Below are 27,694 nucleotides of genomic sequence, written 5' to 3'. Positions count from 1 at the left end.
TATTGTCTATATCTCCTGAGAAGGAATGAAGGGTCTTTGACTTTGTTTCATGGCTGGTAGTGGTGGTTTAGCGGCTAAGTCATGTCCGACTCTTGCAACCTCCATGGGCTAGAGCCTGCCAGGCTCCTCTGTTCATGGGATTCTCTAGGCAAGAATACTGGAGTGGATTGTCATTTCCTTCTCCACGTTTCATGGCTAAATTATTGTTATTTTGTCTTGACTTGGCTGTTCGCTTTCTGCATTTTCTCACTTCTCTGATTAAGTTTATTCTTTGATTGAAGTTGTTCTACAGACAAAAGGCGGACAGAGATTGTGGGTGGCGGTCTGTTCTGGGAAGGCTTTGAAGGGTCCTGCTCGGTTACACAAGTGGGAAAATGCAGTTCATGGCCAAAGGGCAGACTATGGCAGCTGAAAGCTAAGTGGACCTTGTCGGGTATTCCTCTCACTAAAATATGATGTCTCTGTCCCTCCGCTCTGATCTGGGCTGGGCTGATGTTCACAGTAATCTAGGATGGAAGCAATACTCTGTCAGTTCCGGGCCAGGCTTTGAAAGGCCTGGAGGTTTCTGTTTCTTCCTCTTGGGGCCCTGAGCAGCCATGTAATACATCGCACGGTCCTGCTAGAGAGACCATGGAGAAGAAGGGTTGTGCTGAGTGCCACCTTCCCACTGTCTTCACCCAACCTGTGCTGCAGCCATGGAAGGAAGCACACGAAGAGGGCTGTGGGGGGAGGCTGCCATGGACCGAACACGTGCGTCTTCCCCAAACTCATGCACTGAAGCTGTAATCTCCAGTGTGATGATACCAGGAAGTGGGCCTCTGAGAGGCAATTAGGCCATGAGGAAGGAAAGCTCTGACAAACCTAGACAGCATATCAAAAAGCAGAGACATTACTTTGCTGACAAAGGTTATGGTCTAGTCAAGGTGATGGTTTTTCCAGTGGTCATGTATGGATGTGAGAGTTGGACCAGAAAGCAAGCTAAGTGCTGCAGAAGTAATGCTTTTGAAATGTGGTGTTAGAGAAGACTCTTGAGAGTCCCTTGGACTGCAAGGAGATCCAACCAGTCCATCCTAAAGGAAATCAATCCTGAATATTCGTTGGAAAGACTGATGCTGAAGCTGAAGCTCCAATACTTTGGCCACCTGATGCGAAGAGTGAAGACTCATTGGAAAAGACCCTGATGCTGGGAAAGATTGAAGGTGGGAGGAGAAGAGGGCAACAGAGGATGAGATGGTTTGATGGCATCATTGATTCAATAGACATGAGTTTGAACAAACTCTGGTTGATAGTGAAGGACAAGGAAGCCTGGTGTGCTGCGGTGCCTGGGGTCACAAAGAGTCAGACACAACTGAGCAACTGAATGAAAAGCCACATGGCAGAGGTGATCTTTCTTTTCACCATGTAAGGATACAGTAAGAAGGCAGTTAGTTGTCTGCACATCAGGAGGAGGGCCCTCATCATGTGCCAAATCTGCTGGCACTCAACGTGCTTACGTATCCACTTGAAGTTATGTATCCAGAACATAAACTGCAAGGACATGGTGGTGTTTCTGTTCTCATTTTTCTGAGGCAAGACTTTCCTTGAAACCGCTTACGTTTTCTCACACTGGAACTGGAGACGGGGGGAGGGAGGAGGGCTAGATTTGCATAGTTCACCCCTTGTGCCTCTGTTCATTTTGTGAAACAGCTACTTATAGAATGCACACAATTTTGTCTGCTTCTCTACGCCTTAAGTGAGGAGGACTGAGTTTGCTTCTCAGTGTTTCTCAGGATGCTAATTCTAGCCTGTTGCTGATACATGAGTTGGCCACATCTTCCCCTTCAGCTTTCATTGGTAACAAAGCTGATGTTCTGATCTCTAACTTCTTTTCCTATGTGTTTCTTAATTGGTTCCAAACTCTTGACAAGAGAAAGGGTGTCATTTATAGATTCCTTGAAACCCAAGTATCTAGATGCTTTGTCAGGGCCCACCTGGTAACTCTTTTATGTGAAAGTAAACAAGGGCACTCTGTGAGAAACATGGAGTTGAGGAAAAAACATGTGGATGTTTCGATTTGTCTCAGTTGTGTTCTCTGAGCCGTGCTAATGTGGTTGTAGCCCAATAGTATGTAGATTATCTAGAAAATGGTTTTTGTGCCAGGCAGTTCACAGAACTATTTTGTTAAACTCTTTAGTGATAGACTCAAGAGATGGTTACTTAAACTAAAACTGGTTTAAAAGAAAATGACTTGGATAATGATAAGATAAAATCTTTGGCCATTGAAACATTTTTAAAGTTCGAGATGCTTGGCTTTGAGAAGGACAGACTCGGGGATTTGAAAATGTTCTTCTGCTCCTGCACATTCATCACACAGTAGAAAAACGGGCCTTGTGTGAGCAGCTCTTGACTCTGTTTGCAAGTTTCAAGGAAGCAGATCTCCAGTTTATCGTTTTCTGTCAAATGAGAAGGGTATCCTTGGGAGATGGTGAAAAACCTCCAGAGGCTTTTAAGCAGTGATTGAGCAAATGTTTGTAAGTGATATTTTAGAGGACATTGAAGTACCAGATAGCAACTAGGATATTTCTAAAATTTCCTCCAACCTTGACTTTTTAATCTTTTAATTCTGTGATTTAGATAATGTGATACAGTCTAGAGCGCTGTGGAAAGGTGGGCATAACACATAAAAGAGAGAGGGCATTGCTAACTGAAGTTACCTGAAATATCCCAGACAGAGGCCTCACAGTCTGATATGATCTTTGCCATCCACTCCAGTCTGTGCCTCAGCTCTGCAGAGCACAAACATTATTTTATCATTCTGCCAGTGTGGATCAGACTCAGGAACGCTTGCAACTCTAAAGAAGTTCTCACAAGGCTGATGTATGAAACCAGAATGTGGATTTATTTATTTACAATGAGAAATAAATCTCTAATGGAGTATATATTCAGTTCCTCTGGCTAACACATCTCTTTGTAGGTACCCTATATTGAAAGCCAAATTAAAATCAGACTATTGTTTGATGAGCATGGGATCAGAACAACCTGGAACAACTCTAGGAATTTAGTGTTGGGTGATATGAAGCCACCAGAGACTGATGCGTTTTCTCTGTGGTGGGGGTGCACCCTGCTGCCTAGAATAGTGGGTCTTCTTGTATTATTACCCTCTCCTTTGGTTTGCATTTACTGGAAACGTCTGTGTTTCACTTTCAGTTATATTTTTTCCTAGGCTTCCTGGAATGAGCCGTTAACTTTCTTTAGTGGTTAAGAATACAGGCTGTGTGAATTCTAATTTAGTTCTAACACCACTGAGGTTTCTTGGGCAACTTGCTTAACATCTCCATAGCTGTTGCCACATCCATAAAAAAACATTATAGTAGTGCTATCTCTCAGTATTGGTGTGATGATTTAGTGAGTGAATATGTCTAAATGAGCTTTGAATCATGCCTGGCACCTATGAAGAACTAATATTAGTTATTATTATAACTCAAGTGGCCACAGTTAAGTTATTTTGTTCTGTGAGACACTGTTTTATTTCAGTTTATTTTGAAGAAAAAGATTTTTGTGGATATTTTGATTTCACTTCAGATGATAAAGTTTTTGTTTTGATGTCAGTGTTCTTGGAGGATGTTTCACTATTTCCCTGTCTACCCACACATATACCAACACCAAGCATGAAGGTAAAGAAACACTAAAGAGTCTTCCCTGGTGGTGGACCAGTGGTGAAGAATGCACCTGCCAGTGCAGGGGAGTGAGTTTGATTCCCGGTCCGGGAAGATCGCACATGTGGTGGAGCAACAAAGCACGTGTACCATGACTGCTAGGCCTGTGCTCTGGAGCCTGGGAGCCAGAACCACCAAGCCCACGTGCTGCAACTACCGAAGCCTGTGCACGCTAGAGACTGTGCTCTGCAGCTGGGGAAGCCACCAGAGCAAGAAGCCCAAGCATTGCCACTAGAGAAAGGCCTGCGTGGCAGCGAGGACCCAGTGCAGCCAAAAATAAATAACATTTAAAAAGAGAAGGACAAAAATGTTACTGTAGGCTATGATTAGTCAAGGGAAAGTTCGAGATCAAATGAGTGCTGGGGTTGGGATCAAGATGGCCAAATAAGAAGATGCCCACTCACCTACTCTCATGAACACACCAGAACTACAGCTACATAGAGAATAGTTACCTTTGAGAATGACCTGAAGGCTAACAGAATGGCTCTTCTACAACTAAAGATATATAAAAAACACACCAAAATAGGTAGGAGGGGCAGAGACAGTCTCTTCAAGACCCATACTCCTGGCACAGAGACACTCAAGCAGGAGGGGCTGTCTCAAGTGTAGAAGGTCTTCCCTAAGAATGAGGGAGGTTCTAGTCCTAGATCCAGTACCTCAGCCCTGGGAACCTGCTCTGGGGAGATGATGCCCCATAACATCTGCCTTTGTCAACAAGGGGGACTTATGTCTGGGAGAGCTGGAGGGCAATAGGAAATTGAAATCCTGCTCTTAAAGAGCCCTTGCACAAACTCACTTGCCTGGTGTCCCAGAGTGTATAGGCAGCCACTTGAAAAGCTATATGTGAAAGGGAGTCACTGATAAGTTAAGGGAAATACCAAAGGGACAGGGGTCTGTTGAAACTTTCTTTAGGGACTAAAGCACTAGCAGGCATCATTTTAAAAAAATTTCCTCTACTGAGTTGTCCAGGAGCCGGCTAATGCCATTTTTAACATTTTCTGTCTCCTTGCTAGCACTGTTCATCCTGTCTTGGCATTCCCTGCAGACCTGCCCAACCCAGGACACTTGCCTTTACTGTCCATCCTCCAAAGTAGTCCCTGTCCCACTGCACCCAGTGAGTGGTCTCAGCTTGGACTGGGGCCTCCACAAAGTGGCTTCTGTACTGGGGCTCCGCATGCCCACCAGGTTGCGAGCAACAGTCATGGGTGGACATCACAGACAACTAGCCCTGGAGCCAGTCCCACCCACCAGTAGGTGCACAGCAACCACAGCAGTGCCACAACTGAAGGGCACACACAACCCACACAGGGGACACCTCTGGCGCTCCTGGCTCTGGTAACGGGGGATTGTTTTTCTGAGCGCACAGGAAGTCTTCTACAGAAGCCCACTTCCTCAAGACCAGAAGATGTCGCTGAACTACCCAACACACAGAAACACACAAACACACACACAGTTAAGAAAATGAGGAAACAAAAGAAAAGTTCCAAAGAAAAGACAAAAACAAAACCTCAGCAAAATTCCTAAACAAAATAGAAATAAGTCATGTAGAGTTCAGAATAAACATCCTAAAGATGCTCGTTCACTCACTTCACTTCAGTCGCTCAGTCGTGTCTGACTCTTTGCGACCCCATGAACCACACCCAGCACTCCAGGCCTCCCTGTCCATCACCAACTCCTGGAGTCCACCCAAACCCATGTCCATTGAGTTGGTGATGCCATCCAACCATATCATCCTCTGTCGTCCCCTTCTCCTCCTGCCCTCAATCTTTCCCAGAATCAGGGTCTTTTCCAACTCTTCACATCAGGTGGCCAAAGTATTGGAGTTTCAGCTTCAACATCAGTCCTTCCAATGAACAACCAAGACAAATCTTCTTTAGGATGGACTGATTGGATCTCCTTGCAGTCCAAGGGACTCTCAAGAGTCTTCCCCAACACCACAGTTCAAAAGCATCAATTCTTTGGCATTCAGCTTTCTTTATAGCCCAACTCTCACATCCATACATGACCACTGGAAAAACCATAGCCTTGACTAGACGGACCTTTGTTGGCAAAGTAATGTCTCTGCTTTTTGATATGCTGTCTAGGTTGGTCATAACTTTCCTTCCAGTGAGTAAGCATCTTTTAATTTCATGGCTATAATCACCATCTGCCCTGATTTTGGAGCCCCAAAATATAAAGTCTGACACTGTTTCCACTGTTTCCCCATCTATTTGCCATGAAGTGATGGGACTGGATGACATGATCTTAGTTTTCTGGAGTTCGGTGAGCTTTAAGCCAACTTTTTTGCTCTCCTCTTTCACTTTCATCAAGTGGATCTTTAGTTCCTCTTCACTTTCTGCCATAAGGGTGGTGTCATCTGCATATCTGAGGTTATTGGTATTGCTCCTGGCAATCTTGATTCCAGCTTGTGCTTCCTCCAGCCCAGCATTTCTCATGATGTACCCTGTATATAAGTTAAATAATCAGGGTGACAATATACTGCCCTGATGTACTCCTTTTCCTATTCGGAACCAGTCTGTTGTTCCATGTGCTGTTCTAACTGTTGCTTCCTGACCTGAGATATAAAATGGATGAGCACAGTGAAATCTTTAAACAGAGAGAAAACATTAAAGAGCCAAGCAATGCTGAAGGATACAATAACTAAAATAAAAGCACACTAGGTGTGGAAGGAAATGGCACCCCACTCCAGTACTCTTGCCTGGAAAATCCCATGGACGGAGGAGCCTGGTAGGCTGCAGTCCATAGGGTCGTGAAGAGTCAGACACGACTGAACGACTTCACTTTCATTTTTCACTTTCACCCATTGGAGAAGGACATGGCAACCCACTCCAGTGTTCTTGCCTGGAGAATCCCAGGGACGGGGGAGCCTGGTGGGCTGCCGTCTATGGGGTCTCACAGAGTTGAACACGACTGAAGCGACTTAGCAGGAGCAGGTGGAATCATGGAGAAGGCAATGGCACCCCACTCCAGTACTCTTACCTGGAAAATCTCATGGATGGAGGAGCCTGGTGGGCTACAGTCCTTGGGGTTGCTGAAAGTCTGACATGGCTGAGTGACTTCACTTTCACTTTTCACTTTCAGGCACTGGAGAAGGAAATGGCAACCCACTCCAGTGTTCTTGCCTTGAGAATCCCAGGGATGGGGGAGCCTGGTGGTCTATAGAGTCGGACACGACTGAAGTGACTTAGCAGCAACAGCAGCAGGTGGAATCAACAGCACCTTAGATGATGTAGAAAAATGCACCTGCAATCTGGAAGACAGGGTAGTGGAAAGCACCCAATCACAACAGCAAAAAAGAATTTTAAAAAATGAGGATAGTTTAAGCAATCTCTGGGACAATAGTCAGTTGTACTATCAATTGTGATATAAAGATCGCAGCATGAGAAAAGTGAGAGAAAGAGGCAGAAATCTTCCCTAATCTGAGGAAGGAAATAGACACCCAACTCCAGGAAACACAGAGAGTCTCAAACAAGATGAACCACAGAGACCTACAACATGACACATTATAATGAAAATGCCAAAAGTTAAACAGAATCTTAAAGGCTGCAGGAGAAAAACAACTAGTTATGTATCAGCTAATTTTTTAGCAGAAGCTTTACAGGCCAGTCACCCTGGAATGTAAAGTCAAGTGGGCCTTAGAAAGCATCACTACAAACAAAGCTAGTGGAGGTGATGGAATTCCAGTGGAGCTATTTCAAATCCTGTAAGATGATGCTGTGAAAGTGCTGCGCTCAATATGCCAGCAAATTTGGAAAACTCAGCAGTGGCCACAGGACTGGAAAAGGTCAGTTTTCATTCCAATCCCAAAGAAAGGCAATGACAAAGAATGCTCAAACTACCGCACAATTGCACTCATCTCACACACTAGTAAAGTAACGCTCAAAATTCTCCAAGCCAGGCTTCAGCAGTATGTGAACCATGAAGTTCCAGATGTTCAAGCTGGTTTTAGAAAAGGCAGAGGAATCAGAGATCAAATTGCCAACGTCTGCTGGATCATGGAAAAAGCAAAAGAGTTCCAGAAAAACATCTATTTCTGCTGTATTGACTATGCCAAAGCCTTTGACTGTGTGGATCAAAAACTGTGGAGAATTCTGAAAGAGACAGGAATACCAGACCACTTGACCTGCCTCTTGAGACACCTATATGTAGGTCAGGAAGCAACAGCTAGAACCGGACATGGAACAACAGACTGGTTCCAAATAGGAAAAGGAGTACGTCAAGGCTGTATATTGTCACCCTGCTTATTTAATTTATATGCAGATTACATCATGAGAAACACTGGGCTGGAAGAAGCCCAAGCTGGAATCAAGATTGCCAGGAGAAATATCAATAACCTCAGATATGCAGATGACACCACCCTTATGGCAGAAAGTGAAGAAGAACTAAAAAGCCTCTTGATGAAAGTGAAAGAGGAGAGTGAAAAGCTGACTTAAAGCTCAACATTCAGAAAACGAAGATCATGGCATCCGGTCCCATCACTTCATGGGAAATAGATGGGGAAACAGTGTCAGACTTTATATTTTGGGGCTCCAAAATCAGGGCAGATGGTGATTGCAGCCATGAAATTAAAAGATGCTTACTCCTTGGAAGGAAAGTTATGACCAACCTAGACAGTATATTGAAAAGCAGAGATGTTATTTTGCCAACAAAGATCTGTCTAGTCAAGGCTATGGTTTTTCCAGTGGTCATGTGTGGATGTGAGAGTTGGACTGTGAAGAAAGCTGAGTGCTGAAGAACTGATGCTTTTAAACTGTGGTGTTGGGGAAGACTCTTGAGAGTCCCTTGGACTGCAAGGAGATACAACCAGTCCATCCTAAAGGAGATTGGTCCTGGGTGTTCATTGGAAGGACTGATGCTGAAGCTGAAACTCCCAATATTTTGGCCACCTGATGGTGAATAGTTGACTCATTGGAAAAGACTCTGATTCTGGGAGGGACTGGGGGCAGGAGGAGAAGGGACGACAGAGGATGAGATGGCTGAATGGCATTGCTGACTCAATGGACGTGAGTTTGAGTGAACTCCGGGAGTTGGTGATGGACAGGGAGGCCTGGCATGCTGTGATTCATGGTGTTGCAAAGGGCCAGACATGACTGAGTGACTGAACTGAACTGAACTGAACTTACAGGCCAGTAGAATGTGGTATGTATATTCAAAGCACTGAAAGGAAAAACTTTCAACCAAGAATACTCTGTGTGGTAAGGTTATAATTCACAATTAAAAAACATAGAGTTTCTTAGAGAAGGAAATACTAAAGCGTATTAATACTAATACTAAAGAGTTAGTCACCACTAAAATGGCCTTATAAGAAATATTAAATGGACTTTAAAATGCTTATCCTAACCAAAGCTGTACACAAATTCAGTGAAATCCCTATCAGAATACCAACAGCATTTTTCACAGAACTGGAATAGATAACCCTGAGATTTGTATGGAACCATAAAAGACCCAGATATCCAAAGAGATTTAAGAAGGGAGGACAAAGCTGAAGGTATCACATTTCCTGATTTCAGACTATATTACAAAGCTACTATGATGAGAACTGTTTGCAGTGGCACCAAAACAGACACATGGATTAACAGATGGACCCAGCACCGTTTATTGAAGAGACTTTTCCCTGCCATGTATCATCGACTCCTTTGTCCTAAATTCATTGGTGTATAATTGGTGGATTTATTTCTGGGCTCTCTATTCTGTTCTGTTAATCTGTGTGCTTGTTTTTGTGCCACTACAGTTCTCATCATAATAGCTTTGTAATATAGTTTGAAATCAGGAAGTGTGATACCTTCAGATTTGTCTTCCCTTCTTAAGATTTCTTTGGCTATCTGGGTCTTTTATAGTTCTATACAAATTTTAGGATTATTTGTTCCAGTTCTGTGAAAGATGCTGTTGGTGGTTGGATGGCATCACTGACTCAATGGACGTGAGTTTGAGCAGGCTCTGGGGGTTGTTGATGGACATGGAAGCCTGGAGTGCTACAGTCCATGGGGTCGCAAAGAGTTGGACATGACGGAGTGACTGAATTGAACTGAAACTCTGGACAACTGTATGCAAAAAGGTGAAATTGGACCACTTTCTTACACCATACACAAAAATAAAATGATAGTGGATCACTTAAAGGCTTAAATGTCAGACCTAAAGCCGTAAAACTCCTTAAAAGAAAACATAGGAAGTATACTCTTTGACATTAGTTTTAGCAATGTTTTCTGTATCTATCTCCTCATGTGAGGGCAACAGAACCAAAAGAATGGGACTACACTGAACTAAAAAGCTTTTGCACAGCAAAGGAAACAGTCAATAAAATGGAAAGGCAACCTACTGAATGGGAGAAGATATTTGCCAGTGATGTTCCTGATAAGGGTGAATATCTAAAATATATAAAGACCTCACACAACTGAGTATCTAAAAACCAAATTATCTGATTTAAAAATGGGCAGGGTGCCAAAATAGACATTTTCCCAAGGAAGACATTTTCACGTGTGCTCAGTTTTGTCTGACCCTTTACAACCCCATAGACTGAAGCCTTCCAGGCTCCTCTATCCATTAGATTCTCCAGGCAAGAATACTGGAGTGGGTTGCCATTTCCTACTCCAGGGGATCTTCCCAACCCAGAGACTGAACCTGCATTTCCTGTGTCTCCTGCATTGTCAGACAGATTCTTTACCACTGAGCCACCTGGGAACCCCTAAGGAAGACATACAGATGTCCAAGGACACAGGAAATGATACTCAGCATCACTAATTATCAGGATAATGCAAACAAAACCACAGTGAGATATCACCTGACACCTGTTGAAATGACTGTTATAAAAAAGACACACACACACACACACACACACATGTTGGAGAATGTGGAGAAAAGGAAATCCTTGTACTGTTGGTCAGAATGTAAATTTTGAAATCAAGGTGTCAGCCAAATTGGTTCTTCTGTAGGCTCTGTGGAGACTCTGAGCTTCTCTTGACCCCTGGAAATCCTTGGCATTCCTTATCATGTAGCTGCATCACATGCTTTTCAAAATTGATCTAGTCTCTATTATCCAACTCTACATCCATTTCCACATTTCTCAGTATTTGTTACACCAGTATTGCACCTCATGGTATCACAATCTGTGTTAGGATCCTAGGCTGTCATTACAAATTACTTCAAACTAGATGGCTAAAAGCAACAGAAATCTATTCTCTCCCAGGAGAGAAGTAATCTGAAGGCCAGTAGTCTGAAACGAAGGAGTTGGCAGGGTTGGATTCTTTTGGAAGCTCCGAGAGAGAGGCTGTCCTGAGCCTCTCAGTTTATGGGGTTGCTGGCATTCCTTGGTGTTCTTGGCTTGTGGTTGAATCATTCTAATTGCTCCTTCCCTCTTCAGTCACCTTCTTCTCTGTTTCTCTGTGTGTTTCTCTGTGTCTTTTCTTGCCATAAGGACACCAGCCACTGGGGTTAGGCTCACCTTACATCCACAAGGACGTCTCTCAAGATCCCTAATTAATTATACGTGGAAAAATTCCATTTCCCAGTAAGGAAATGTATTTATATTTTTGGTGGAAAGTAAAAATCACATTTCATTTGGTTCCCAGAGGTTTCATATGTATCTGAATTTTGGGGGACACTATTCAACTCACTACAGCTTCCATTATGTAGATGAAAAAAAGGAAAGATGAATGCCCATGGGAATAGGTGTGTTGGTGGGATGTTTTGTTGTGATTTCTAAATACGCTGTGTGTGTGTATGTCCACATATGAAGTAGGTTCATCAGCTAAGTCTGAGAATCATGTATCAGTAATTTCAACATGGTTAACATATGCCTTAAAAGGGCTGGAATCGAGTGTATGAGTAGACTGACAACATCTATTAGAACTGAGGTGTGATGAATATACTGAGGTCTCCATCTGCTACTGCAACTTCTAACTTTCGAATCTGTGGTATGGCGTTCAGGTGATCCCAGTGGGAGTTATATCTTCAGATTTTCTGTTTGTGTTAGCCTATAATGCAGCCATACAGTTATTGCTGTTGCATAGAATTTCCTACCAAAATCCATACCTCTGTTCCCTTGCTCTTTTATTTTTCCAATTTGGAATTTTCTTGCCTTCCATTCTTTATTGACAGTCTGACCAAGCAGATCTCTTCATGTGTCCTTATCTCAGAAAGGCAGTTTTAAAATTAGTTGCTCCATTTTTGTATTTCTACAAGGTTCCTTTATATTTAGCTGATTTCATTCTTACCTCTGTTAAGAGTTAGGTGTAGTCTGCCTGTCTGTCATGCCAGCCAGACTGTAAGATCTTGTCAGTGAAGGAATTGGTCCCAGTTAAAGGTTTGGTTCTCTCTTGAATCTAGTACCTTGTGCAGAGTAGACATTTGAGAAATGTTTTTAAGCTTGGATTGGTGACAGCTTGCTGTTATATTTATGTTTTACAGTTCATATGGGAAGATAAACCTACTAAAAAGAAAAATTGTTATGCTTGCTTGTTTTTCTAGTAAAGAAGACAGATTAAAAGCAAATCATATCATCTCTTTTGCCAAGAATTTCTTGGTCTTACGGCTGGCCATGTTAAACAGTGCAAACCAAGAGCCTGTAAACAGGGTGAAACAAATTAGCTTATACAAGAATTTAATTTGTGACTTAGTGTTGTAATGATCTTACCAGGAGATTTAGCTTATTACTAGCATATGGTCTCCAAAGATTGGCCTTGTTTATTACTATCAATACATTGCTTATTGTACTTTTTTTCTAAACAATGAGCTATGCTGTGCTTGCATGCTCAGTTGTGTTTGACTCTTTGTGTCCCCATGGACGATAGCCCGCCAGGCTCCCCTGTCCATGGGATTCTCCGGGCAGGAATACGGGAGCGGGTTGCTGTGCCATACTTCACGGAATTTTCCTGACCCAGGGATCAACCCTCATCTCTTATGTCTCCTGCATTGGCAGGCAAGTTCTTTATCACTGGCATCATCTGGGAAGCCCTAACTACATAAAGTTTTCTAAATAATATCTTAGTGAAAAGCTGCATTTTTTTTTTAACTTAAGGCTGTATCCATGCACTTTAAATCATTTACTGAATGTCCACTTGGTATCCACTGCTTTGTTCTGCACTGAGGGGAATCTAGGGGCAAATGCAGTCAATGGGATCTACTTAGAGTTCGTAGTCTTAAATACAGAGGGTGACCAGGAATGAGACCAGTGAGTTTATGTATATGCCAAAGATATAAAGACATTTTTCAGATGAATATTATATGCAAAGATATTTTATCATCTTAATTCATTAAGATGTGCCCTACATGTTATTATTCTTAAAAAGCAGGTATGTTTTCTGCTTGCACTGATGTTACTATGTATGTTATCTCCAGACTGTTTTAGTTTCCTAGAAAACTAAGTACATTGATAAAGACATTTTATATTTATATAAAAGTGAAAAAAAATGTCACTTGGAATTTACCAAAAATAAAAAAAAGAAAATGCTCAATTAAAAAAAAATGGTAGGGAACTTAGAAAGACACTAAGAACAGTCACTCTTATCACAGGCCAAATCAATCTAAGACTTTAAAATCAATTTTAAAACTATTTAAAAATCTAAAATTTACCCCATAAAATGAATTTGAAAACTTTAAAAACAGACTCTTTTGTTTGGGAAATAAGTACATTTAGACAAATGTCTAATGGCTAACAGATAAGAGTATAAAATTGTATTAAAAGCATTGTTCTGAGACTTCAATTGTCATGGAAAACAAAAGTGGTAAGATTAAATAATATTTAATAGTTTTGGTAATTTTTCCTTAAAAATAATATAATAAAAATAAAATATAATTTCTAGCTCAGAATTTGTTCATTCAGGAACATCTCCAGGCCAGGAAGGGTCTTGGTCTCAAGAATTGAATGATGAAGGGCCCTAGAAATTCCCTACTTCTTACAAGCCTGCATTCTAGTGTCTGGAGATGGTGTAATTACAGATTACACAAATGCTTTCAATAAAATAAGTATGATGAGTTTAATGAGGAGTTTAATCTGATAAGATGGTCATTTAGCAATAAGCCAAGACCTGAAGGCTGAGAGTGAGCTCCCTCTGCTTTACATCTTATGGTTTATTATGTTAGATCAGGAAATGCCCATGCAAAAATGTACTTATGTTTTTAATCAGAAGTAGAAATTACATTTCATTATATATCTAACTTTCCTTGGTATGAACACACTTTTTTTTTCAAATGAATCATATACTTAATAAGGTGAAAAATATGCATTTTAAGATGAAGAGTAATTTGCATTAAAATAAAATGAAGCTTGTAAAGTTCAATTGCCTATAATCTCACTAAGCCATTCTAAAGTGTACTTTTATTGAGTTTCAGTTTGTTACAGCATGACTGCATAAAGAAGCACATTCTTTCTCAATGGGGAAGAAGGCAGGGTTTTAAAAAATACATCCAGAAAAACGCTTTATTTAAATGTAATGACAGTATAAAGAAGGTTAAACCTTGAATTTCGAGAAGAATATTCATTGGAAATAGATTTTCTCATAATCATTCATTTTTTTCATATCATGCACATCTGAATGTAGCATTGGGCCAGCATTATATATCATGATTTCTAGTTTCTACTATGTTTGTCACTCAGTCCCTGTGTCACAATAGAGTTATTTTAAAAAATGAGAAAAAGATTATGGTAGTTCTGATGGGGTTGTTGAGAACATATCTGCTCAGTATTTCTCAATGAGAAATTTTATGATGAAACCTCTCCAAGCTGGTGAAATTAAGTCTGTATAATGATAATACCACTAGGTAGGTATAACTGTTTATATCACCATAATCAGAGTGATGTTTATTGCATTGATGTTTCCTTTGAAGGCTATTTAAAATTTTGAGAGTTATTAGGGAAGTAGAGTATCCAATAGTTCTTGAGCACATAGTTATTTAGTTCCTTTTATTTTAACATATGCATAGTGAATGCCTGTTGTGTTCAAGGGACCTTTGTACAGTGTTTCAAGTTAACATATAATCTGTTATATCATTTAATCCCTAGAACAAATGTATAAGAGAGGTAAATATTCAGACGTTGTACTTATTTTGCTAAACCACTAGTTTCTGCTAATCTCCCCAGGCTTGTATTATGCATCACCCTTTTCTAATACAAGGATTTAAAAGAGAAACAGAACTCTTTGAATTCTCTTAATTTCTTATTTTGCTTCTGAAGACATGCTTCTGAATTCCTCCTTCTTAACGTGGACACATTTTCTAATTTCTCAAGGAGAGATTCTCATCTTTAAAATATGGATGTTCATCTCTGTAAGCTTCATTAAGGTTTATTATACAAAAATACACAAAATAATGTATAAGTACAATTATTACAATGCTGATCATAAAGGATAAGCAAAATAATATACGTAGAACAATGATGACAATGACCAAGACATAGTGGTTCGTGATTTCCATGTTCTGATGATGACACTGATGTTGAATGCCATGTCTATGACAGTACCATAAACTCTTTATGCAGTCTCTCTGCCTACCATTTGAAGTGGCTTTGGGATTTGCCTGTTCCTTTCTGTTGCCACAGTCGAGTGCAAAGGGCTATGTGAAGTTTTGGAATGATAATGATGAAGAGCATTCTTTTAACCAAAGTACCCAGGTGTTTTAACATGCTCACCTGTACCATATCACCTCACTCCTAGACTATATCTTTGGAGAACTATTCCATTTGAAGCCATCTGAAATCAGTGTAAGAGATTTGGACTCCAACACTCTGACAGTGGTCTTTGAAAATGAAATGAATAACTGGGAAACCAGCTTATAAAATGAAGCAAAGCACCTAGTGCCACTGTGTCATGCATGTCTTCATTGAACTCCAAATAAATTGCAAAGATACAACATTCACATTTTCAAAAGGTAGAAAAGTTAAATAGTTATATTCATGAACACTGTTTATTAAGGCTATGCCACTTAATCTAAATCCATAAATCAGGATTAAAAAATACACTTGAAATAGCACTTACAAGATAGATGAATTTTTCTTTTCTTGGGGAAAAGAACAGAATATATATGCCTGTTGATAGATGGGAGAAAATTATTTGCAAATAAAGTACTCCTTCACAATGGGCTGTAGGTATTTGGTGATTTAAGATGCCCAAGAGGCCAGTCCAGTCATCTGGAGCTGGACTGTCTGTATTACACCACTTGTATTGACGGCCACTAGCCACACATTACTGTTAAAAACTTGGAGTATGCTAATAAACAGTGAGAGGTGCTATGACTGTGAAAAACACTGGATTGGCTTTATAAAAATAATGAAAACTATCTAATTCATAATGTTTTATGATTATATGATGAAATAACAATTCAAATATACTGAATTAAATTAAAGTATTATTACAATGAATATCACCGATTTTTTTTTCTTTTTTATTGTAGGTATTAGGACATTTTAAATCACATCTGTGTCTGGCATGATGTTTCTATTGGACAGTGATGGTTTAGAATCGAGTTGTTGTATTTGCCACCAACAAGCTCTTTGTCGTGGCCTCAGCAACCTAAATGTCAGGTCTAGTTGATTTCCAAGGTCCTTTTGCTTCCTGAATGTTCCATGGTCCAGTTGTAAGTCTGGCTTCACACACTTCAAACTTAGAGCAGTCCAGTCCTTCTGAAACCCATGTTTTGCTCAGCTTCTCTGTGTTCTTGTTCTGCAGTAGCTTGCCCATATGGAAAACATTTTGGTAAAAATATTTTCCAAACTGATGCATTTTAACAGAATATCTGTCTTGTGTGTAAAGCCACTTGTATAGTTTAATAAAAAGCTATTAGTATTATTTCTGCACTTTGGAATTGCTGTACCATGCCTAAGGTAAAATCTCTAACTTAATCTCAACACAGGATTAATTTCAGATACCACTTGTAACAACAGTCAAATATTACCAAAAATCATTTTATTAAACCTGGCTCTGTATTTGATATTTGACTCATGAATAATATTTGTTTCTTTGAAGGCCATAGTCAAATTATCCTGTGATGTAATTGTCATATGAGGTCTTCTTTTAATTCCTAAAAAGGAGATCAACCCTGAATATTCATTGGAAGTACTGATCTGATGCCAAAGCTCCAATACTTTGGCCCCCTGATGCAAAGAGCTGACTCATTAGAAAAGACCCTGATGCTGGGAAAGATGGAGGGCAGGAGGAGAAGGGAATGACAGAGGATGAGATGGGTGGATGGCATCACCGATTCAATGGACAGGAGTTTGAGCAAACTCTGGGAAATAGTAAAGGACAGGAAGCCTGGCATGCGGCAGTCCATGGGGTCGCAAAGAGTTGGACATGACTGTGTGAACAACAGCAAGAATCTAGTTTATAAAGATCTGAGGTTAAGAAATTCACTGAATGTTTAGTGATTGTGCAATGGGGGGAAAAACCCATCAACAGATTATATTGCCCTTTGGCTATGAATTTCAAAGACAGCTAATAGATTTCTTAAGTGGATAATAATAAAAAGAATATTGCATGGGCTCAGCACATGACTGCATAATGTGAATTCCACTGCTTACTCAATGTCATTATTCGAAGCAAAAAAGTCAAGAAGATAAATTGAAACAATTAGATGAACTAAAGTATTTGGAAGAAAAATGTTGTCATTAAGATTCCTTCTAACCCTACTTTTTTAAACTTATTTCCTATTCTTTCACGTTTTAGTAAAAAATGAATGAATGTAATCCCACAGGCATCAATTGATCATCCAGGATGTCAGCACATGTAAACAGGAGTCAAATGGATTAACCGTGGTCTAATTTGGGGCTTAAAATTGCTACAGTGTATGCATGCTCTCATTTTAGGAAAATAACTTTCTCTATTATGTTGCAAGGTATGAGATTAGATACTGTAAGAGGAAGCAGACCCTGAGACAGTTCGGTGTTCAGATATGCATTAGGGACTTCCCTGGGGACACATCACTGGAGAAGAGAGGAGAAGGATGCCTTGTGTGCAAGAGGGGGACCTGAGGTGCCATGCAGTCCAGACAAGATTCTCAGGTGACTCCTTGAAATCAAGGCTGAAGTTGTTCAGTTGCTCATTCTTTGCGACCCCATGGTCTGCAGTACACCAGGCTTCCCTGTCCTTCACTATCTCCCAGAGTTTGCTCAGACTCATGTCCATTGAGTCAATGATGCCATCCAACCATCTTATCCTCTGTCATCCCCTCTCATCCTGCCCTCAATCTTTCCCAGCATCAGGGTCTTTTCCAGTGAGTCAGTTCTTTGTATCAGGTGGCCAAAGCATTGGAGTTTCAGCTTCAGCATCAGGCCTTCCAATGAATATTCAGGGTTGATTTCCTTTAGGATTGACTGATTTTATCTCCTTGCTGTTCAAGGGACTCTGTCCAAGGGTGAAGTGGTCAGACCTTTATGTTGTTTTCTAGCCATGTCTGGCTCTTTTGCGACCATGAACTGTAAACCCACCAGGCTCCTCTGGCCATGGGATTTCCCAGACAAGAGCACTGGAGTGGGGTGCCATTTCCTTCTCCAGTGGATCTTCCTGACCCAGGAATCAAACCCACGTCTCCTGCTTGGCAGGTGGATTCTTTACCACTGAACCACCAGGGAAGCCCTAGACCTTTATATTCTGTGTCAAATACTTACTGGATGTGCGCTGCCCCAGCTGGGGTATGGCCCTGGGCGAGGCGGCTCCCTGTCGCTGAGGACATCCCCAAAGTATTTCCCAGTCCTCAGTAGTTGGAACAAGCCATTCTTTAGAGGTTCTGGGTCATGGACACCATGTTTGCCACAGGGAACATTTATATAATTTACAACAAAGACTGCGGCACCCTGGTCTTCATGATACTTATTTACTCCTTCATTTAATAAACATATACTGAGAGCTTTGTATATACCAGGCTAAGATTTCTTAACACAGAGAAAGTGGATGGGATCCCAGGACTTAGGATGCTGGCAGCTCTAGCACCCGAGTCCTCCTCCCCTACTTGACTGCACCAGGACTGCCACCAGATGCAGGCTGTCCTCTCTGCATCCTGCCTTGCGTCTCTCTCATCTCTTTTCTTCCTTCCCACCTCTGCCCTGTGGTCCACCATGATAACCCCCAGTCAGTTCCTCAGCTCCCTTTTCCTCTCTTACGCTAGCAAAGCCCCTGGTCTGGCTCAGTTATTAGTCCTTCCAGAGTTCTCCAATCACCTGATTGGAGAAAGGTGTGCACACACACACGCACACACACACACGCATACACACACACACACACACACACACACACACACACCCTGTGCTGACTTTGTCACCTTGAATTCATGACCGTGAACCTCGAGTGAGCCCTCTGTGCTTCCTTGCAATCCTGTTAGACCATATTCCCCTAACGACTTCATGGTACTGTCTGGATGATTCGTTCCAGTGATGCACTGAGACATAATTAAACTCTAGCTTGCCAGTGGGTGGAGGGGGAGCCACCTTGACTTGTAGCATTGTGCACCTAAGCGGGTTTCAGGTTCCCAGTCGGACATTGCTGAAAGTGGTGTTGGGAACACTCAGCTCTCTGGGACTCTGAGGAGGCAGCACCTCCACACTCAGAGTATACCTAGTTCTGCTTTCCTTTCTCTTCAAGTCTGGAACGGTCTCCCCTTTCTTCACATTCAGCTGATGACCTGTCTTCTTTCTTCACTGAAGTATTAGAAGCAATTTGAAGAAAGCGTCCATATCCTCCTTTACACTACCTCCCCTGCGCCTATCCCCACCCCCAACGCCCCTCTTGTTGCTGGGGTGGATCTGTCCTGCCTTGTGGCCAAAGCTAAGCCCTCCGTTCATCTAGCCCTCTAGTTTCCATCCAGCCTCGTCCTCTCGGTTGCTTTGCTCCTGCAACGTTCCCTCCACAGCCATGCATCGCTATCGCTTTCCTCTTCACAGTATTGTTCCCATCAGCATCTCCCATTGAAAAATAACACTCCTTAGCCAAAACTCTCCCCAGCTAACTTCTGTCTCTCTCTCACAGAGCAAAATGTAAGAGTTAGCTGAACCACTGTCTATAGTTTTTCTTCTTGCAGTTTTTATTGAAACTACTATAATCAGAGTTCTGCTGTCACCTTAAAATTTTTTAAATTTTATTTTGGACTATAGTTGACTTATAGTGTTGTGATAATTTCAGGTGTATAGCAAAGTGATTCAGTTGCACATAGACATATACCTATTCTTTTCCAAATTCCTTTCCCATTTAGGTTATTACGGAATACTGAGTCAGGTTCCCTGTGCCATACAGGTCCTTGTTGGTTATCTGTTTTATACATAATAGTGTGTGTATGTTAATCTCAAATTCCCAGTTTATCCCTCCTCACCACCTTTCCCCTTTAATAGTATAAGTTTGTTTTCTATGTATGTGAACCTGTTTCTGTTTGGTAAATGAGTTCATTTGTATCTTCTTCTTTTTTGTTGTTTTAAATTTCTCATATAGGCTGTCACGTCTTGAGCTTACGGTTCACTAATTCTCTAATAACCTGCATATTGCCGAGTCTGGTCAATTCTCAGTCCTCTTGCAACTCAGTCTTTCTGCATCTGTCTTTGAACAGCTGATCCTTTCCTCCTCCTTAACCTGATCCCTTTTAGTTGTCTGTTCCCTGTTGCCCTCTGTGGTCTTCTGTACTCTGTAGATAGCAGCCCAGGTGGTATTTTTAAAACATGCCATCCCTTATGTTTGTTCTCTTCATCTGCGTCTCTATCTCTACTTTGCGAATAGGATTATCTGTTCCATTATTCTAGATTCCACATATATGCACTAATACATGACATTTGTTCTTCTCTTTCTGGCTTCACTCTTTGTGACAGTCTCTGGGTCTACCCACATTTCTGTTCAGTTCAGTTCAGTTCAGTCACTCAGTCATGTCCAACTCTTTGTGACCCCAAGGAATGCATCACGCCAGGCTTCCCTGTCCATCACCAACTCCTGCAGCTTGCTCAAACTCATGTCCATTGAGTCGCTGATGACATCTAACCATCTCATCCTCTGTCGTCCCCTTCTCCTCCTGCCCTCTATCTTTCCCAGCAGCAGGGTCTTTTCCAGTGAGTCAGTTCTTCGCATCAGGTGGCCAAAGTATTGGAGTTTCAGCTTCAGCATCAGTCCTTCCAATGAATATTCTGTAAATGACACAATTTTGTTCCTTTTATGGCTGAGTAATATTCCTTGGTATATATGTTCCACAATTTTATCCACTTCTCTGTTGATGGGTATTTAGGTTGCGTCCATGTCCTGGGTATTGTGAATAGTGCTGCAATGAATGTGGAAGAGGCAGATGGGATGAATTCAGAGACTGGAATTGACATATATACACAATTGATACTATGTGTGAAATATAATAAGAAATTGGGAAAAATTTATGCTACCAAAGGGAAAGGATGGTGAGGAGGGATAAATTGAGAGTTTGAGATAACCAACAGGGACCTACTATTTAGCACAGAGAAGTCTAGTCAGTGCTCTGTGGTGATCTAAATGGGACGTAAATTCAAAAAAGAGGGGATATATGTATACATATAGTTTATTCACTTTGCTCTATAGCACAAATTAATAACATGATAAAGCCACTATATTCCAATGAATTTTTTTTAAAAAAAACATGTCATGCCATGTTTTTACCTTGCTCAGTGTTGTAAGAACATAAATGTTCGTTTGGTATGATCAAGTTAGATGTGGCCATAGGAGGAAATGGGGATGAAACATTGAAATAATAAGTGTAAGGAACTCACAGGTCCCATAGAGGCAAGGTCCCTGCTTGTCATGAAGTGACTCAGACACAGTGCTGGTCAGGAAGCATAAGGGCCAGGGGCCTGGGGGTGGGGCTGGGGCCATGGTCTTTGCTGGAGTTTCTCTGAGAAGGTCAGTGCGGGGCAAGGTAAACAGTGTCAGCTATGCTAGTCTGAGTCACGTGGTGAGCTCTAAAGTGGAGGGGTGATCTGTCCTTGTCTGGTCCTTGCAGTGAAGACTGGCATGTGGACCTCGTTCACACAGAGAGGGTGATGGAAGCCATGGGCAGGGATGAAGCCCAGGAGAGTGTAACATGTGGGAAAAAGAGCACAGGAAGGTACCTGGGAAACACTGACTTTTAAGGAATGGTTTGAGAAAGAAATACATAAGGCAGTCTCAGGAAAAGCTACCAAAGGAGGGAAAAGGAGGAAAATGTGAACTTGCAGATGGTAAAGAAGTGAAGGGTTTTCAGCAATCAAATGAATGGCCACAGTGTATCAGTACTGCAGAGGTCCATGAGGTAAGACCAGAAACAGGTCCCTATAGTCTGAGCGATAAGCTTAGGCACTTGGTGGACACAGTGTGACTATAGCACTGGGAAAGGAATCCAGAGTTCAGTGAGCTAGAATTTAATAAGTAGAAACCATGAGGAAAGTAATTTTTTGAAATATAGCCATGATGGCTAAAGAGAGATAGGGCAGATATTTTAAGGGAGGTGTAATTTTCAGGGTGAGCTTATTTATTTTAACTGAGACATGAACGAATTTAAGTGACTAAGAACAGCACTTTTTGTAAAATCTATGTTTTTGAAGAATACTTGATTTATAATGATGTTCATTTCTACTGTAACACAAAATGATTGTTTATAGATATATACTCACACACACATTTTTAAAATTTTCTTTTCCACTATGGTTTATCACGAGATATTGAATATAATTCCCTGTGCTATATAGTAGCACCTTAGTTGTTTAGCCATCCTAAATACAATAGCTTGATCTTCTAATTACAAACCCCCCAGTCCATCCCTCCTGCACCCCCCACCCCGCTGGCAGCCACACGTCTGCTCCCTACGTCTGGGAATCTGTTTCTATTTTGCAGATGTGTTCAACTGTGTCACATTTTATATTCCACATGTAAGTGATATCGTATGCCATTTGTCTTTCTCTATCTGACTTACCTGATGTAGTCTGATAATCTCTAGGTTCATCCATGCTGCTGCAATGACGTTATTTTGTTCTTTTTAATGACCGAGTAGTATTCCACTGTATATGGATATTACATCTTTATCAATTAATTTTTTATCAGTTCATTCATTTAGGTTGTTTCCATGTCTTGGCTATTGTGAGTAGTGCTTCTATGACTATAAGGGTGCACGTATCTTTTTGGATTATGGTTTCTCCCAGACGTATGTCCAGAGGTGGCATTGCTGGATCATATGGCAATTTTATTTCTAGCTTTTTGAGGACCCTCCTGTCTTTCTGTTCACACTGTTCACTGTACCCAGGCTAGATAAGGCACATGTGTGGAAGCTGGAAGAAAACTTGAGGAATCGTGGGAACTGCAGACATGTTTATTGCCTCCAGGCTGGCACAACAGCCATAGCAGCAGCAGCTATGCTGGCTGTATTCCCTTGAAGCTGACCCAGTGGACACAGCCATAATGCAGCCTCAAGGGCTTTTCAGGTGGAGCTTATATATATTTACAGAACGAAAGATGTCTGGCCAAGCAGCTACATCATAACAGGCATGTGCAATGCTATAAGTGATCTTAGCTGTTACATAGCCATGTATTTACAAAATGTGGGGCCAATGCAACAGGCCATGGGGCGAGAGAGCCTCATCACTGCCATCTTGGTTAATCTGCTCTTTCCCTACACCTCCATACTGTTTTCCACAGTGGCTGTAGCCATTCACCTTCCCACCAACAGTGTAGAAAGGTTCCCTTTTCTCCACAGCTTCTCCACTGTCTGTTATTTGTAGACTTTTTAATGATGTGCGTTCTGACTAGTTTGAGGTGATACTTCTGTAGTTTTGATTTGCATTTCTCTAATAATTAGCAATGATGAGCATCTTTGAATGTGCCTCTTACCCATCTGTATGCAGGAAGAGCATTTGACATGGGGGTTCCCAGATAATCTTCACTGCCTTAAGAGAATGTTCCTTCACTGTTCCTTAAGAGAATGCAGGACTAAGTAAGTGTGAGGAAAGGAGGAAAGATTTTGCTTTCTTGTAGGTCAGCTGTTATCCAATGAGACTGAGGTTTTGAGGAATTACAGCTCAGGTGAGCAGGTAAGCAGGTGAGCATGGATTATTTGTTTGTCCATTTTTATTTTTTTCCTGTTGTGTTAGAAACAGCTTGGTCTTTTGTAGTATAGGTATGTCTTTTGGGAAGAATCATCCCGGTCTGTTTGTTAGGGCACTGGTCCCAAGAAAGGCTGTGTTTGTGTTGGGTCTTTTGGATTTCACTGTGTGTTAGAAATGGCAGATTTACTTCACAGGAAGTTTTTCCTGTATATTTTGATCCTACTAAAAGATACTATTGATTTATATGAGTGGTAGATACTGACCTTCCTGCCTCCAACCTTTGCACTTTTAGGGACCTTGTAATTGGTATTAAATAGTTGCTTTATGATATCATTTAAGACATGCTGAAAAGTTGCACCTGTGAACCCAGCTCCTCTGCTACCTCTCTTGAAACAGTTAATTATACATTAGAGAGTAATTTTTTAATTCTTTCTTTAAATCCACATTCACCATGAAAGGACACATAGGTGTAGCCTAACTGGACATTCACATTTTAATGACATCATTAAATCTTACTTTGAGGTAGAATATGACTAGACTATTGAGGATTCTGAGGAACATGGGGATAGGGTGGGAGTCATATGGGTACGGAAAATAGAAGGCAGAACATTAAAGCTACCTGAACTAGATAACAGTCTACATCTAGTGTGTGCAAGGCTTTTTACTAAGTGTTCTACAAATATTAACATATTTAATCCTCATAACAGTCCCATATAGTGGATACTATTATTACCATTCCCACGTTACAGATGAGGAAAATGAAGCATAGAGCAATTAAGGAACGTATCCAGGGCTGCACAGCTGAGTGGGCTGGAGTCTATCTTGGGCTAATTGAGAAGCAGCTGAGCATAATGGTTAACTAATGCCATTCCCAGTATATTCCCTCATCCTGGTGGTTAATCAGTCTTGGGTTTCTAAGCAATTTGTAAGGGATGATGCAGAGGACTATTTAAAAGAACCAATAGCATTTGCATAATTTAGAAGAGAATTGAGAGTAATAAAACTGTCAGTATCCTCTCCCGCGGTGATTATGCATGGCAGAGAAACTCAATTATATCCAATCAAATCTCCAACTCCAACTGTAGTGTGGAGTTTTCATTAGTTGTGGGGAAGACAAACACGTACACACTGGATTTTTTAATAAGAAATTAATGATATATTAAAATTTAAAAAATTAAGCAGCATATTTTAAAGGCTGTATTTTAATTGCTTTCCTCATTGTTTTAATATGGTATATTTCTAGATCATATACCAAGTGGTGGAGTCTGTGACCATGTAATATTGAAAAAGGCTTGGGAGGATCCCATCTGGAATTAATATTTTTCCCAGATTCTTTATAAATGATTCTAAACAGTGGAATTTAATCTAAACAGACAATTACATCTAGTCATATATATATGTGTGTGTATGTATATACACGTATATATAGATTTAATGATTAAAGGCATATGGAATCATGGATTTCAATCTAAACAATTACATTTCAGTTCAGTTCAGTCGCTCAGTCATGTCCGACTCTTTGCGACCCCATGAATCGCAGCACGCCAGGCCTCCCTGTCCATCACCAACTCCTGGAGTTCACTCAGACTCATGTCCATCGAGTCAGTGATGCCATCCAGCCATCTCATCCTCTGTCATCCCCTTCTCCTCCTGCCCCCAATCCCTCCCAGCATCAGAGTCTTTTCCAATGAGTCAACTCTTCGCATGAGGTGGCCAAAGTACTGGAGTTTCAGCTTTAGCATCATTCCTTCCAAAGAAATCTCAGGGCTGATCTCCTTCAGAATGGACTGGTTGGATCTCCTTGCAGTCCAAGGGACTCAAGAGTCTTCTCCAACACCACAGTGCAAAAGCATCAATTCTTCAGTGCTCAGCTTTCTTCACAGTCCAACTCTCACATCCATACATGACCACTGGAAAAACCATAGCCTTGACTAGATGGACCTTTGTTGGCAAAGTAATGTCTTTGCTTTTCAAGATGCTATCTAAGTTGGTCATAACTTTTCTTCCAAGGAGTAAGCATCTCTTAATTTCATGGCTGCAGTCACCATCTGCAGTGATTTTGGGGCCCAGAAAAATAAAGTCTGACACTGTTTCCACTGTTTCCCCATCTATTTCCCATGAAGTGATAGGACCAGATGCCATGATCTTCGTTTTCTGAATGTTGAGCTTTAAGCCAACTTTTTCACTCTCCTCTTTCACTTTCATCAAGAGGCTTTTTAGCTCCTCTTCACTTTCTGCCATAAGGGTGGTGTCATCTGCATATTTGAGGTTATTGATATTTCTCCTGGCAATCTTGATTCCAGCTTGCGCTTCTTCCAGCCCTACATTTCTCATGATGTACTCTGCATGTAAGTTAAATAAGTAGGGTGACAACATACAGCCTTGATGTACTCCTTTTCCTATTTGAAACCAGTCTGTTGTTCCATGTCCAGTTCTAACTGTTGCTTCCTGACCTACATATAGGTTTCTAAAGAGGCAGGTCAGGTGGTCTGGTATTCCCATCTCTTTCAGAATTTTCCAGTTTACTGTGATCCACACAGTCAAAGGCTTTGGCATAGTCAATAAAGCAGAAATAGATGTTTTTCTGGAACTCTCTTGCTTTTTCCGAAATCCAGCAGATGTTGGCAGTTTGCTCTCTGGTTCCTCTGCCTTCTCTAAAACCAGCTTGAACATCAGGAAGTTCACAGGTCAGGTATTGCTCAAGCCTGGCTTGGAGAATTTTGAGCATTACTTTACTAGCACGTGAGAAGAGTGCAATTGTGCGGTAGCTTCAGCATTCTTTGGCATTGCCTTTCTTTGGAATTGGAATGAAAACTGACCTTTTCTAGTCCTATGGCCACTGCTGAGTTTTCCAAATTTGCTGGCATATTTAGTGCAGCACTTTCACAGCATCATCTTTCAGGATTTGAAACAGTTCAACTGGAATTCCATCACCTCCACTAGCTTTGTTCATAGTGATACTTTCTTTTTTTTTTTTTTTCTAAGGTCAATTTTTATTTCTACAAAAGAAGGCGGTCAAAACAAATAAAACACGTCAAGGAGATTACTGAGCGAGCTTCACGTGGAGCCTGACTCCAAGAAGGTGGAGAGTCCGATGCAGGGGGGCCGTCCTGTTCCTGGGTGGGGGGCGCGGCAGCCCCGGGCTGGTGCGGGACACTGGCGTCGGCGGAGGGTCATAGTGATACTTTCTAAGGCCTACTTGACTTCACATTCCAGGATGTCTGGCTCTAGGTGAGTGATCACACCATCGTGATTATCTTGGTCTTGACGATCTTTTTTGTACAGTTTTTCTGTGTATTCTTTCCACCTCTTCTTAATATCTTCTGCTTCTGTTAGATCCATACCATTTTCATCCTTTATCGAGCCCATTTTTGCATGAAATGTTCCCTTGGTATCTGTAATTTTCTTGAAAAGATCTCTAGTCTTTCCCGTTCTGTTGTTTTCCTCTATTTCTTTGCATTGATCGCTGTGGAAGGCTTTCTTATCTCTTGTTGCTATTCTTTGGAACTCTGCATTCAGATGCTTATATCTTTCCTTTTCTCCTTTGCTTTTCACTTCTCTTGTTTTCGCAGCTATTTGTAAGGCCTCCCCAGATAGCCTTTTTGCCTTTTTGCATTTCTTTTCCATGGGGATGGTCTTGATCCCTGTCTCCTGTACAATGTATTATATATATTGTTCTGTTTTTTTGTTTTTAGTCAGTCATGTCCAGTTCTTTGCTACCCCATGGACTGTAGCCCCCCAGGCTCCCTGTCCATAAGATTTCCCAGGTAAGAATACTGGAGTGGGCTGCCATTTCCTTCTCTAGGGGATCTTCTCAACCTCGGTATTGAACTCCTGTCTCCTGCATTGCAGGTGAGTTCCTTACCTTTGAGCCATCAGGGAAGTCCACTATATATATATATATATAATGCAGCCATGAAATTAAAAGATGCTTGCTCCTTGGAAGAAAAGTTATGACCAACCTAGGTAGCATATTGAAAAGCAGAGACATTACTTTGCTGACTAA

The sequence above is a fragment of the Ovis canadensis genome, chromosome 12 (assembly GCF_042477335.2).
Source record: "Ovis canadensis isolate MfBH-ARS-UI-01 breed Bighorn chromosome 12, ARS-UI_OviCan_v2, whole genome shotgun sequence".
Classification (NCBI taxonomy): Eukaryota; Metazoa; Chordata; class Mammalia; order Artiodactyla; family Bovidae; genus Ovis; species Ovis canadensis.
Note: the sequence above shows the minus strand (reverse complement) of the source record.